A 12292-nucleotide genomic window follows, 5' to 3' on the forward strand; every position below is an offset into this window, starting at 1 on the left:
GCCCCCTGCTGCGAGCTGTAGTGGGCAGATGAAAAATGTGAATGACATGATAACAGACCAGTGGATGAAAAGAGCTGGCCGAAAGCCCATAAGTAGGTATGTTATCCACATCATTTTATTTCAGGGTTTTTTGTCGTAATCTCCTATCAAGCGTGTTGTGTCATGTGACATAATCCCCCTTCATTTCTTCCTCTTCATCCAGAGGAAGGAAGGTTCATCATAAATGTCCAGTTTTATACAGCGCCTAATCCCATCGGTTTGCCATTTTTAAGCACTACCATTTCATAACTGTCAGGTACCCTACCAGCATGTGAAATATGACACCTTCCACCAGTTCTGGCTTTAGCTAACAACAATTTGCATATTGGGCCTTCTAGGCCTGTGTCCATGATGGTAAATTTAAAACTACAGCTCCCAAAAGTCAAGGGAGCGGGAAGTGCCACAAAGCATTTGTTTGCATTGAATGCAGGGGCGTAGCTCAATGGGCAGTGTTAGGGGTGTTACATCTCCCTAAAATTTATATTGTTTAGTACATAGTTGGGCGCAAAGGCTTTCAGTCGAGTAATGTGAAGTGGTTGTCGGAATTCACCTGCAATTTTTACATGCCCAGAATGACAAAAACACACACACTCACTCTCCAATGTTTTGAAGGCCTTAGAAAATATTGATTAGTTTAAAAAATATTGCATTTTAAGTACCTCTAACAATCCACCCTCCTCGCTCTTTACAATGTCCCTTCAGCCCCCCTCATGTCCTGCTTCTCATATAATGTGTTTTAACAATATGTCCTCAATTGTGACAGAGGTACCCTTCTAAACAAAAGGGACAGGGTTCAATATTCATAAAAACAATAATGCATTATTGTTTTTATGGATTTTGTTAACAGGATGTTCCAGCATGATTGTTTGGAAATCTGAAGCTCACCTCTCCCCACCCCTCCCTCCCCCACCACCACCCCCCAAACACACTGACCAAGCTAGGCTGCTGTTGGAATGTTCTGAATAAGTTACTGAATGAATATTTAGAAGCACGTATTTACCCATCGGCATCTTCTCAATCAGATTAAGTAAGTGATTCATGCAGACAGAAACATGTGACACTAGTTAAAAAGATGCTTTGAGGAACAAACTGAGCGGAGTCTTTTAAAAATGCATTTGTTATGCATGGCTTGCATGGGAAGACTCTGTGGTTTACACCAGTTCTAAATCTGAACATTCACTGCTATGATGTAGCAACAGTTGATACCAAAGCTAGTTACCCAAAGAAGGGAATACTAGGCCAGGCTGAAATGGTGCTGCTTGTAAGCACACAACATAGCTGCTGGAGGGGGGAGGAAGGCAGGGAAAGTGTGGGGGGGGGTGGTTAAGGCTGGCAATAGCATTTCTGCTGGTGTGTTGTGGTGCTCATATAGGGCTGCATGCGACAAAAGGCTACTGCAGAGCGCTCAGTGGACTTAACTGAGAAGGGACCAAGACAGGATTGAGGCTCAAGAAATGTCTAGTTACTCATGTCACTGGAAAGGTGACTTGCTAAATGTATGCCTTACAATATGCTTTTATAGGACTTCTGGTTTAATATGTGATCTACGATGTACATCATCAAACAGTGTGTCCTGGAAAATTGGACTTGGTACTGAACAGCTGGTACAATAAATTTCGAGTGAAACAAAGAAAATACATTTGTTTTCGGACGAATTGTGGGCATGCATGGAATTTATTTGGAGGTCAAAAATCTATAGGCCAAATGTATCAAAGGAGGGAATTTCAATTTCTATCTATGGCCCACGTTGATGAGTCTTGCCTACATTGTTATTTGCATTAATGGAACCTCCGAAAGTAATTGGCTCTAAAAGCTGCAGTCACAACCAGGCAACCCATTCATCTGAGGTGTTTTGTCTCATTGGCTCGTCTTGGCTGCACACACAGTCACGTATGTTATGTTACCCAAGCTTATCTTGCGTTATCTTGTGTATTGTACGTTAAGTATAGTAGCAGGGGCACCAGTCCCAATATTCCATACTGCACGAGGGAGTAATCTGGAGCATAAAGTATCCATGGATGGTTCCACATGGAACATGGACATACCATGGGAAAGCTCTATAATAATGGTGCCACAAAACACTTTGATGAATTCGGCAAAATGGTACCTGAATATAATAGGCGAGTACCTAACTTGGGGCCTTCAATGATGTAGCACATCAATTTAAAATACTCTGGAAACATCTCATATATTTCCAGGGTGCAACATGGCACCTACGAGTCCTAGAGAGGCCACGCGTGCCTCAGCATTGCCAGGCAGCACCTGTCCTTTGATTGGGTAACTTGGTATTCAACCACCAGATATTCTTTGCCAGGAAAGAGATTTTAGGAATACACATCCTTTTAGGCTAATGACATATCCAGAAGAGAGATTTATCTGCTGCCTCCAAATACTGAAGTCCAAAAAGTGAGGTTCACACTCTTCTCCAAGAGGTACGCCAGTCACCAACCTCCTGTGCCGAGCCGTGATGTATGTAACACAATTCAGTACAGTTTAAATAAAATGATTTGAAAACAAATAGGATTACAATGTAACACAGATTATTGTGACAAGTTGCAAGCGCCTGTGTAAGGGGCAGACTCTATTACTTATTTTTTTCAGGCAGGGAGGAGAGAAAAGAAAAGCACAAATAGAGTTGAGATTCAAGGAGAAGGACGCTTAGCCAAGAAAGCAATATCTGGACCACAGTCTGTGAGAAGATGTAAGGCAGGTCATATCTTATGAAGATATCTCAACGTCTTGTTATAAAGCCGGGTTTATCTATTCGAAACAGTTAACGTTAGCTGGTTCAGAGAATATATTTATGCGAGCGGTGACATTTGGATGCTCAAAACATGACAAGTAAATGGCCTGACACAGAAAAAGTGAAGACAATGAATGGTTCTCTCTTGATTAACATTTTAGAGAATGAACTGCGGTTCATGAGAGAAGAGGGTTTTCGACATAGCAAACGCACAGATCATTTCAGTACCAAGAGTAGGGCAAATCAGGGAGGAGCAGTGTTCATACCTTTACAATGCAGTCTCAAGTTTGATAGAATTATAATTGGAGCGTGCCATGTTTCGGCTAATATGGAAAACATAGGCTGTCAGGACCTTCCTCAGGGCCAAAAATCAAATTAACACTTGCCTGTGTCATTCCACACTGCCAAGGAAGGAAACACCTTAGAGAGCTGTTGTTTTCTTATGAAGAAACAAGACAGATTGGAATACATTTGGTTAATTAGACCATCGAATTTGTTTGGCACTCAATGCGACCAGAGGCCCCTTCTTGGAAGAGGTCGATCAGAAGAGCATACTGGGACAGATGATCTCCGGAAAACTCAGGGCCCTGCTCAGACAGCAATCGTTGTGACAGATGCGTGTGCGAACTCTTGTGATTGCTTACAATAAATGAGTGTACGTTGGATAAAAGCACTTTATCTATGTTAAGGACAAAAAGAATTAAACACATTCAAGGTGGTAAAGAACCTATAAAAGTCAAAATCTTTAGAAAGCTGATTTTGCAACTTATTATAATAAAAAGCGCTCATAAAGAAGCTTTGAAACCACGTGTGAACGGAAGAAGCGCACTAAAAACTAATCGTGAATAGTGTGGAAACTCTGATCGGAAACCCCCCAAAAACAGAAATAACAATCTACATTATGGTCAAAGAAAATGAAACCATTCAATGAATCGATGCACTAGTGATTCTCCTTTAAAGACAACCGGAAAGTTCAGTTTTCTCAACAACATTTTAGCCACCAAATAATATTACCCAGTTGGTTTTCAGAATGCCCAGCATACATATAAATAATCCTTAATATCATTTATTACGTATATGAACATTTATCTCATGCATATCTATAGTGGATATTTTGAAAACCTGTCTACATTTTACAATTTGGTGGCTCAGAAAGCTCCAATTTAGTTGCATGTAGAGATGGGGGGCAGACCAGATGATATCTGCTCATGAATTGACGTCAAAATTTTGTTGCAAGATGTCAAATAAATTATGTTTTCTCATCGCTTCATCTGGGGTTCAGTCAATGGCAAAGTACTGAAGGGGTTAGTCAACTGATCTGGGAAGCTGACTTCTACAGTGTGCCAGAGGCCGAATCATTACCTGCATGTGGTGCTGGTGGTAATGTGTCAGAAAACTAGAGATGAGATGACAGCAAAGAAAGATGTGCAGTTCCTACAAAGTGGAAGGTCTGGGGGAGAAGGGTTATCCAAAACCAGACTCTCACCAATGGAATGTGAGTGCACAAGGGATGGGGGTCCCTTAAGGGTGGAACTGAAACCCTCACACACCCAGCAAGCTAGGTGTCATGCTTCATCATCTGGGTTTGCTCCTCACCGGGTCGGCGGTGCAATACCCGACGGGCACCCTTAAAGGGACCCTTTACCGGAGATCTTTTGTTCCCTGCTGTTTGGTGCGTGCGTGTGAGGGCCCGTGCATGTAGATGTGTGTGAGTGAGTAAAAAGGTTGGTTAGTCTGAAATACGACTTTATTGACTCAGTAAACCACCTTATTAAAAAGGTTGAGTGGCGTTAAAGCTAAAGTGCTCACAAAGGGAGGAGTGGCTAGCTACGCTCTACTCTTCTGGTCAACATGTTTCGCGCCCAAATGGGTCAGGAGGATCCCTTGGCGCTTTGTCAGGACCGGTGATACAATAGTGATATGTGCATCTGTTGTCTCCTGAGGGAATCGCCCGGACTTTGCTGCTGTCTCCTCCCTTGCCCTGCTGCTGCCCTTTGTGCTGGTCTCCCCTCGCCGCCGCCACTCCATCAACGCGGCTGACGAGAGGGGTGGACCACAGGACCCAGAAGGCTTAGCGGCGCTCAGCCGTTAGCGGGACTTTCGCGCCAGGCGGCGCTTGAAATTGACGAGCGCCCCGGCAGAGCGGGTGCTCCTGTTGTCTCCTGAGGGAATCGCCCGGACTTTGCTGCTGTCTCCTCCCTTGCCCTGCTGCTGCCCTTTGTGCTGGTCTCCCCTCGCCGCCGCCACTCCATCAACGCGGCTGACGAGAGGGGTGGACCACAGGACCCAGAAGGCTTAGCGGCGCTCAGCCGTTAGCGGGACTTTCGCGCCAGGCGGCGCTTGAAATTGACGAGCGCCCCGGCAGAGCGGGTGCTCCTGTTGTCTCCTGAGGGAATCGCCCGGACTTTGCTGCTGTCTCCTCCCTTGCCCTGCTGCTGCCCTTTGTGCTGGTCTCCCCTCGCCGCCGCCACTCCATCAACGCGGCTGACGAGAGGGGTGGACCACAGGACCCAGAAGGCTTAGCGGCGCTCAGCCGTTAGCGGGACTTTCGCGCCAGGCGGCGCTTGAAATTGACGAGCGCCCCGGCAGAGCGGGTGCTCCTGTTGTCTCCTGAGGGAATCGCCCGGACTTTGCTGCTGTCTCCTCCCTTGCCCTGCTGCTGCCCTTTGTGCTGGTCTCCCCTCGCCGCCGCCACTCCATCAACGCGGCTGACGAGAGGGGTGGACCACAGGACCCAGAAGGCTTAGCGGCGCTCAGCCGTTAGCGGGACTTTCGCGCCAGGCGGCGCTTGAAATTGACGAGCGCCCCCGCTTCGCGGGCACGCGCGCGGGCACCGCCGGGCTAAGCCCGGGCAAAGGGCGGGCCGTCTGTGGCCGTCAGGGGCCACAAGAGGCCGGGCCGGGCTACCCCACTGACATTTTCGCAACTGGATATATCAGCAATCAAGGTACTGTGACACAAGTCTGATATGCATTCTAAATCCCTGACTTATCTCATGTGTCTGAATCGGTTGACATTCTGATTTACAAGCTTATCGGTCATCCCCCCTCACAGCTTTGTGTCAACTAACACTTAAGGGATCAACTGTAAAATTTTGTGCAATTGTGTGTACTTTACACTTTGGTTGTAACTATGAAACGCAATGGTAAAAATGCTAGCCTATCTATTTCACGCCCAACAACTAGGCAACAGACTACAACTGCGCAACCCCTCCCAAGCTTGACAGCTATTGATAAAATGCTGCAGCAGACAATTGGAGCCGTGGCCTCGGCCATAGAAAATACAGAGCGGCGTTTATCAATTACTCCTGCAATTCCCCCTTCTTCTCAAATAGTGGAGAATGTGTCAATTGCCACAACTAACGCCCTTGATCTTAATTCCTCTTTTATTTGTTCCTTCGCTGATCTACCCTGCGCACAGCCCACTTCTAGTGATACGCACGCCTTCCAGGTTCCCAACTCCCCGCGTCACCCTCCTCCCAATAAGGCTCCTGTGACTCGTAATTTAGTCAAGAAATCTAGGGTTAGGAAGAACAAAACACTAAGGAAGAATAAGCCTCTAATTAATTCCTTTGCACCGATCGATAGTTCTCCTACCCTGCCCCCCACGCAGGCTCCTTTGTGTGCCACTCATATGATTTTAGATCTTCAGGCCCATATCGAACATCTACTTGGTTCCCATTTTAAATCCCTCCTGTCTAGGTTGGACAGATTGGTCTCCACCATTAACAACGCCGGCTTTGGCAAAACCAAGCAGCCTACAGACTCCACAAACTTCCCCCCCTGTCCTGTTCCCGCCGACAACAACGTTTCCGCCGCCACTGAAACCTTCCCTGCCCCCCCTCAAATAGTTGACATGATTGCTCCCGCTGCAACTATTTCTCTGACTAGGACTACAGACCCAGAAAGTTCCAGAACACAGAGGGAGATTACCAATGCGGGGGAAAAATACCCAGACAGTCGAGCTAGAGATCATAGAAATACTCCTACTGAGGGATCTAACACTGCTCTACCCTGTATTGACTTGCCACCTGAATCTCTCCCGTATGTTGTTGTGCTTGCTGGTGTTCCCCCCCTACCCGAAGGGAAGAACGAGGATTTCTCGGATCTAAAAAACAAATGTATACACTGGTTCAATTTAAACAGCCCCCTCCCCTATAACATCTCTGGAGAAATTCTGGGTGTTCGGAGACTAGATTGGATTGGGCCTACTCCTAAGTCCATCATAGGAAATTGTGTCATTGTCAATTTTAGACATCCACTTGCTGTAAATTATATCTGCAACAGGACACCCTTTAGACCTAACACTCAAATCATCCCATTACATCTGTCATATTTCTATCCAGCCCCACAGCATAGAGTAGGACAGATCAGGGGTATGAGTTGGGCGGGGGGCCAAAACAAATTGTACCCTAGATCAGTGGAAGAGACCCAGAATATACCCTTGTTGTCATTTTTTGCTCAAAAAAATAGATTCAGTGTGTTGGAGGAGGTGGACTGACCAGTCGTGTACTCGAGTCCTGTACCCCAACCTGACAAAGCTATGGGCGTCCAATCAGCTGTAGAAAAGGATAGATATGTGAGTGCAATTCTAGAATCTCTGCCAGCATCTTCTCCCCTGACCGCAAGAGTGGAAATAAAACAAACCACCCATGAAGACTTGGTTGTTCCCCCCGATGATCTTCTGTGTAATGTCAACCTTCTGGGCGCCACAACAGTAACAAACCCTCAAACAACTGAAGTCTGCACAGATTCTACGCCTGGCGACCCAGTAAAAAGGAATAGAGCACTAGGCGAGGGAATAAAAATATTGTCTTGGAATGTGGCGGGGATAAAAAACAAGTTATCTAACTTGGAATGGAGTGATTTTGTAGGTACTCATGACATCTGCCTTATGCAAGAAACGTGGGCCACCGAAGAAAATTCAAGGATTGGTTATGCCACTTTTGACACTTTGGCAACCACAAGTGGCAGAGGGAGGCCTTCGGGTGGTCTTTCAATTTGGGTAGGGACTCATTTGGGAGCCCAGGCAACCGTGATTCCAACTAACTCCCTGGATGTTCAATGCGTCCTCTTAACCCTAAAAGACAAACCATCTGTTGCTTTAATAAACGTCTATTCAAGGCCAGTCAAGAATGGCCAAGAATCTGGTGTAATAGATGCATTAAAGCATTTTATATTGTCTTTAGACCCCCCACCGCAATTAATAATAGGAGGCGACCTTAACTGCCAATTTGAACCCCTTGAGTCTCCTAATACGGGCGAGCCAGACGAAGAAGATCAGTTCTGGCATATACGTGAATCACAGATGTCTCCTGTCAGAGCCTGGACTCCGCTCGTCCTTCAAATTAAATCTTTAACTCTTGCACTTTCCCTAAGGGCCTGTAATGGGAGATTGGAACCCGATTGCCCAGGCCATCCCACGTTCAACAGACCAGGCCAAAACTCTAATATCGACTATATATTAATGGAGGCAAGACATTGGGGCAATTTATTAGAGTTTGAAATCCACCCCAGGCAAGATAGCGACCACAACGCCCTTGTTCTGACTTTGAAACCGGGTAGTTTTGGTCTAACTAACCCTCCTCCCAACTCAAATAGCCCTATACTCCCGGTACTCCTCTCTAATAATAGGAGGAGAATAAAATGGCCCTATTTTTTGAAATCCCCTGCTAAACTTGCGCAAGTATATCAGACAGCTTTGCCATCTCTTTCCGCAATGGGGGATGTAGGTATAGACAACTTGAGTGACTCAACTAAGATCCATACCCACTTAGTTAATAATTTGAGGGGCCTATTTAACCCAGTGGGAAACAAACAACACCAGCTTAGATCACACCCCTGGTACAAGGAACCCTGTAGAAAAGCAAAAAAGGACTTGCTCGCGGCAATCAAAGGTAATGACAGGACCAACATAAAGAAACTTCGTCTAGACTATAAGAAGGCTATCGCCAGGGGGAAGATGGATTGGGAGGAGCAAAGATGGGAGGATCTAAGATTAGCTCTTATATGTAGAGATCCTAAGGCGTTTTGGGCCACTGTGAACTCTGACGGGAATGGGGTAGTACCATCCCTTGTTACAAACATAGCTCCACAAGTCTGGGAATCCCACTTTGGGGAACTGTATGGGGATTCGGAGGACCTTTCTTCTACAGACATGTCTCTCGAGACTAGTTTGATGAGAGGAATTGATTCTAGTATATCTAATGCTGAGATTCATCCTCGCCCCTTTATTTTAGCACCTTCACATGTATGCCAGCCTCAACCATCGTTGATGGGTGTAGCCACTCCTGTGACAGAACTTCCTGTGACTATCACTCTTAAAGAAGTAGAAATCGCAATAAACAAGCTCCTTTCTAACAAAGCACCTGGCCTGGATAAAATACCACCGGACTTATTCCGCTCCCAACCAAAAATCTGGGCCCCGTATTTGGTGGTACTATTCAATTCCATTCTGATGGGGGCCGCTTTGCCAGACACTTGGTTGGGCGCGGAGATAGTTCCCATATTTAAAAAAGGCTGCCCATTGAAGCCGGCTAATTATAGACCAATTAGCCTCATTGACACCACTCAGAAACTAATGGGCAGGATTATCTTGGATAGAATACAGGAATGGGTGGATGATAACAACATCTTGACTACATTACAGGCAGGGTTCAGATCTGGGATTTCCACCATTGACCAGATCTTCCGGCTCCAGGTTCTATATTGGAAAAGTGTGAGAGTAGAGGGTGGCAGTCTCTACCTCATCTTTGTGGACCTGCGAGCTGCCTTTGATCTTGTCCCAAGAGAAAAACTATGGGAAGTCCTGGCAGAAATGGGTCTCCCACCCTACCTGTTGGATATCTTGACTAGATTTCACAGTGGTAATTATGCCCAGGTTAGATGCGGGAGACATGGTGATTTATCCTCACGTTTTCCCGTAAGGAAGGGAGTGCGCCAAGGATGCGTTTTGGCTCCAACATTGTTCAGCCTATACATTAATGGTCTTGTTACTCACCTGGCTGATGTCCCTAATAATGACGCCCCAAGATTGGCTACCGGCAGAGTGCCCGCTCTGATGTTTGCCGATGATACTCTGCTGATATCTAAAACATCATCGGGCATCCAGCGCATCTTGGATGGTTTCCTGGCATTCTGTACTTCCAGAGGCTTGGAGATTAATCTAGAAAAGACTAAATTCATGATCTTCAATCCTCCCAAACAGACTCGACCAAATCCTACCTTAAATGGCTCCCCCCTCGAGAGAGTCAGGACTTTTGTCTACCTTGGAATTACGTTGACCGAGAATTTTGATTGGGGACCTCAAATTGCAAAATCATGGCTGAGGCTGTCTCAAATAGCAGGGGGCCTTTGCAAAGTCCAGCAAGCCTCGGTATATAAACCAGCAGCTCCAGTAGCTGAAATATACCGATTGCAAGCTAGAACAGCTTCATTGTACGGGGCGGAGTTATGGGGCCATAAAAACATTGCCAAATTAACCCTGGTTGAGCAGGGCTTTATGAGAAGACTCGTTGGCCTTCCTGTAAGTACACCGCTCATCCCCCTACGCCTCGACCTGGGGCTAGAACCAATTGAAGACTTGGCAATTCTCCGACCCTTACTCTACTGGAAAAGGCTCTGGACGGTGCATGAACTGGCACCTTTCAGAGAAGAATTCCTAGAGGTCTGGCCATTAATTAAAAGTAAGAACATTTCATGGCTATCCCATATTAAGGCTCTCAGTGTAAAGATCGGCAGGACCGATCTCTGGGAACTACCGGAGGTAGCCTGCATACGGATTTCTAAACCTGATCTAAGAGGCCACATAAGGGAGCTGAGATTAGCAACCTAACATGGTTCAAGCTCTTTGGGGAAACTCACTAATGAGTTTCTCCTAGTAAAACTAGAAACAAGAGCAGAGGCCTTTCTTGATGTAATTTATCCGTCTCTTGCTAGGAAGCTTTATTTGCAGTTGAGGTATGGTACTTTACCGCTTAGAGTATTCACCTGCAAATGGACAAGATCGGAAAATGCAGTCTGCCCGGCATGTAATCATAGCAGTGAAGATATATGTCATGTCTTGTTTTTCTGTCCTGCATACCATTCAATAAGGAAAAAGTGGCTCATTCCCATTTGCAAGAACTTAGGGTTTAGACACTGCATGCTCGCATGCAGGGTCTTAAGATATGATACTCACCCCCCAATTGTTTTTGCTATGTCTCGTTTTTTACATGGGTTCTGGCGCAGAAGGAAAAGTTTTCTTTAAACACTTTTGTCTTTTACCAAATGAGTCTTTTGATAACATCAGTTTAATACAATTTTTAACTATTGTATTAACTTGACACTATTTATTGTTTTAAATGAAATGTGTAATTTTCTTGTTATTTATTCTGTGCTTTTATGGTCTCCGACCGAAATAAAGTTATCAAAATGAATGAATGAATGATATGTGCAAGAACTATCTACAGTGTGGTGTACTAGGGTGGGTGTAAATTGACTACCCACCCACTACTGGTTCCCCTATTTGTCTGTATTCTGATATCAAGGGGGTAACCTAGAAAAATAGAGAAAATAAAAAAATAGAAAAAAAAAAAAATGAGAAAGGGACATAGTGAAAAACCCCATTCCTTGAGATCTGTACAAAAAATTGCACCAGTTCATAATCAACCGGTATTGCAGTTTCACACATTCTAGACAACAAGCAGGCAGTCTTAATGTCCATGTATCAATGTATCAATACTTGTGATTATTGCAAAAAGGATTAAAATTAATTTTAAGGAAGCATAGCAACATCTGGTTAAAAACAGCTGTGGTTAGACAGTTGTGATAGGGTGCCATGGTTAAGTATGGACTCACCTAATCCTAATATAAAAACCTCATCATCTGGTACATGGCGTGTCGTCAAGGGGAGAAATACATTCGTTTCCTGTGGGACAGTAATGCAAAATAGGTGATGGCAAGTGTGAGCGCACAGGATACCATCAAGCATAGTCATTGTTCTAATCCCGTATGCCTCTTAAAATATAGCCGGAATGTATGCCGGCAAGTATCAGTATGTAGAGGGAAACAAAGTAGTTTCATGCGGGACAGAAAATGTAAAAACAGGTGATGGCAGAGGAGTGTATCCCGGTTAAACATCAAGCACAGTCACTGGTCTAATCCCGAGTGATTCCTAAGATACACCCGGAGTGTGAGCCAGCAAGTGTCTATATCCAGGGCCATATATATATATAATAATCGTATAGGGCCGCAGACCCGTTGCACCTTAAACCGGGCTCATTTAACTTTTAAGTTATTTCGTTATAACCTCGACACCCAAGTATGGAACAGTGTGATAAAATCGGGTGGGAGGAGGCGGAAGAGGGAAAGAGGTATTACCCTTAGTCGTCTGTTTCGCTCATTCCTTGGTTCCAAAGTCGGGGTAGCAAGATGTTTACTTACAGTTTATAGTCCCCCTGGAGGTCCGTTAACCTGCCCACGTCGCCGAAACCGGAAGGTAATCGTTGTTCCGGCGGCGCTGGGTTATATC

At 45.3% G+C, this 12292-nt stretch overlaps 1 protein-coding gene across 1 annotated transcript in view; it reads left to right on the forward strand.

The window, feature by feature from the left end:
- Positions 1-12292, forward strand: part of NOTCH1 (notch receptor 1) — a 136873-nt gene that overhangs the window by 1116 nt on the left and 123465 nt on the right. The gene's annotated exons all lie outside the window — the stretch shown is intronic.

This window comes from Triturus cristatus, chromosome 1_2 (genome assembly GCF_964204655.1).
Source record: "Triturus cristatus chromosome 1_2, aTriCri1.1, whole genome shotgun sequence".
In the NCBI taxonomy this organism is placed as follows: domain Eukaryota; kingdom Metazoa; phylum Chordata; class Amphibia; order Caudata; family Salamandridae; genus Triturus; species Triturus cristatus.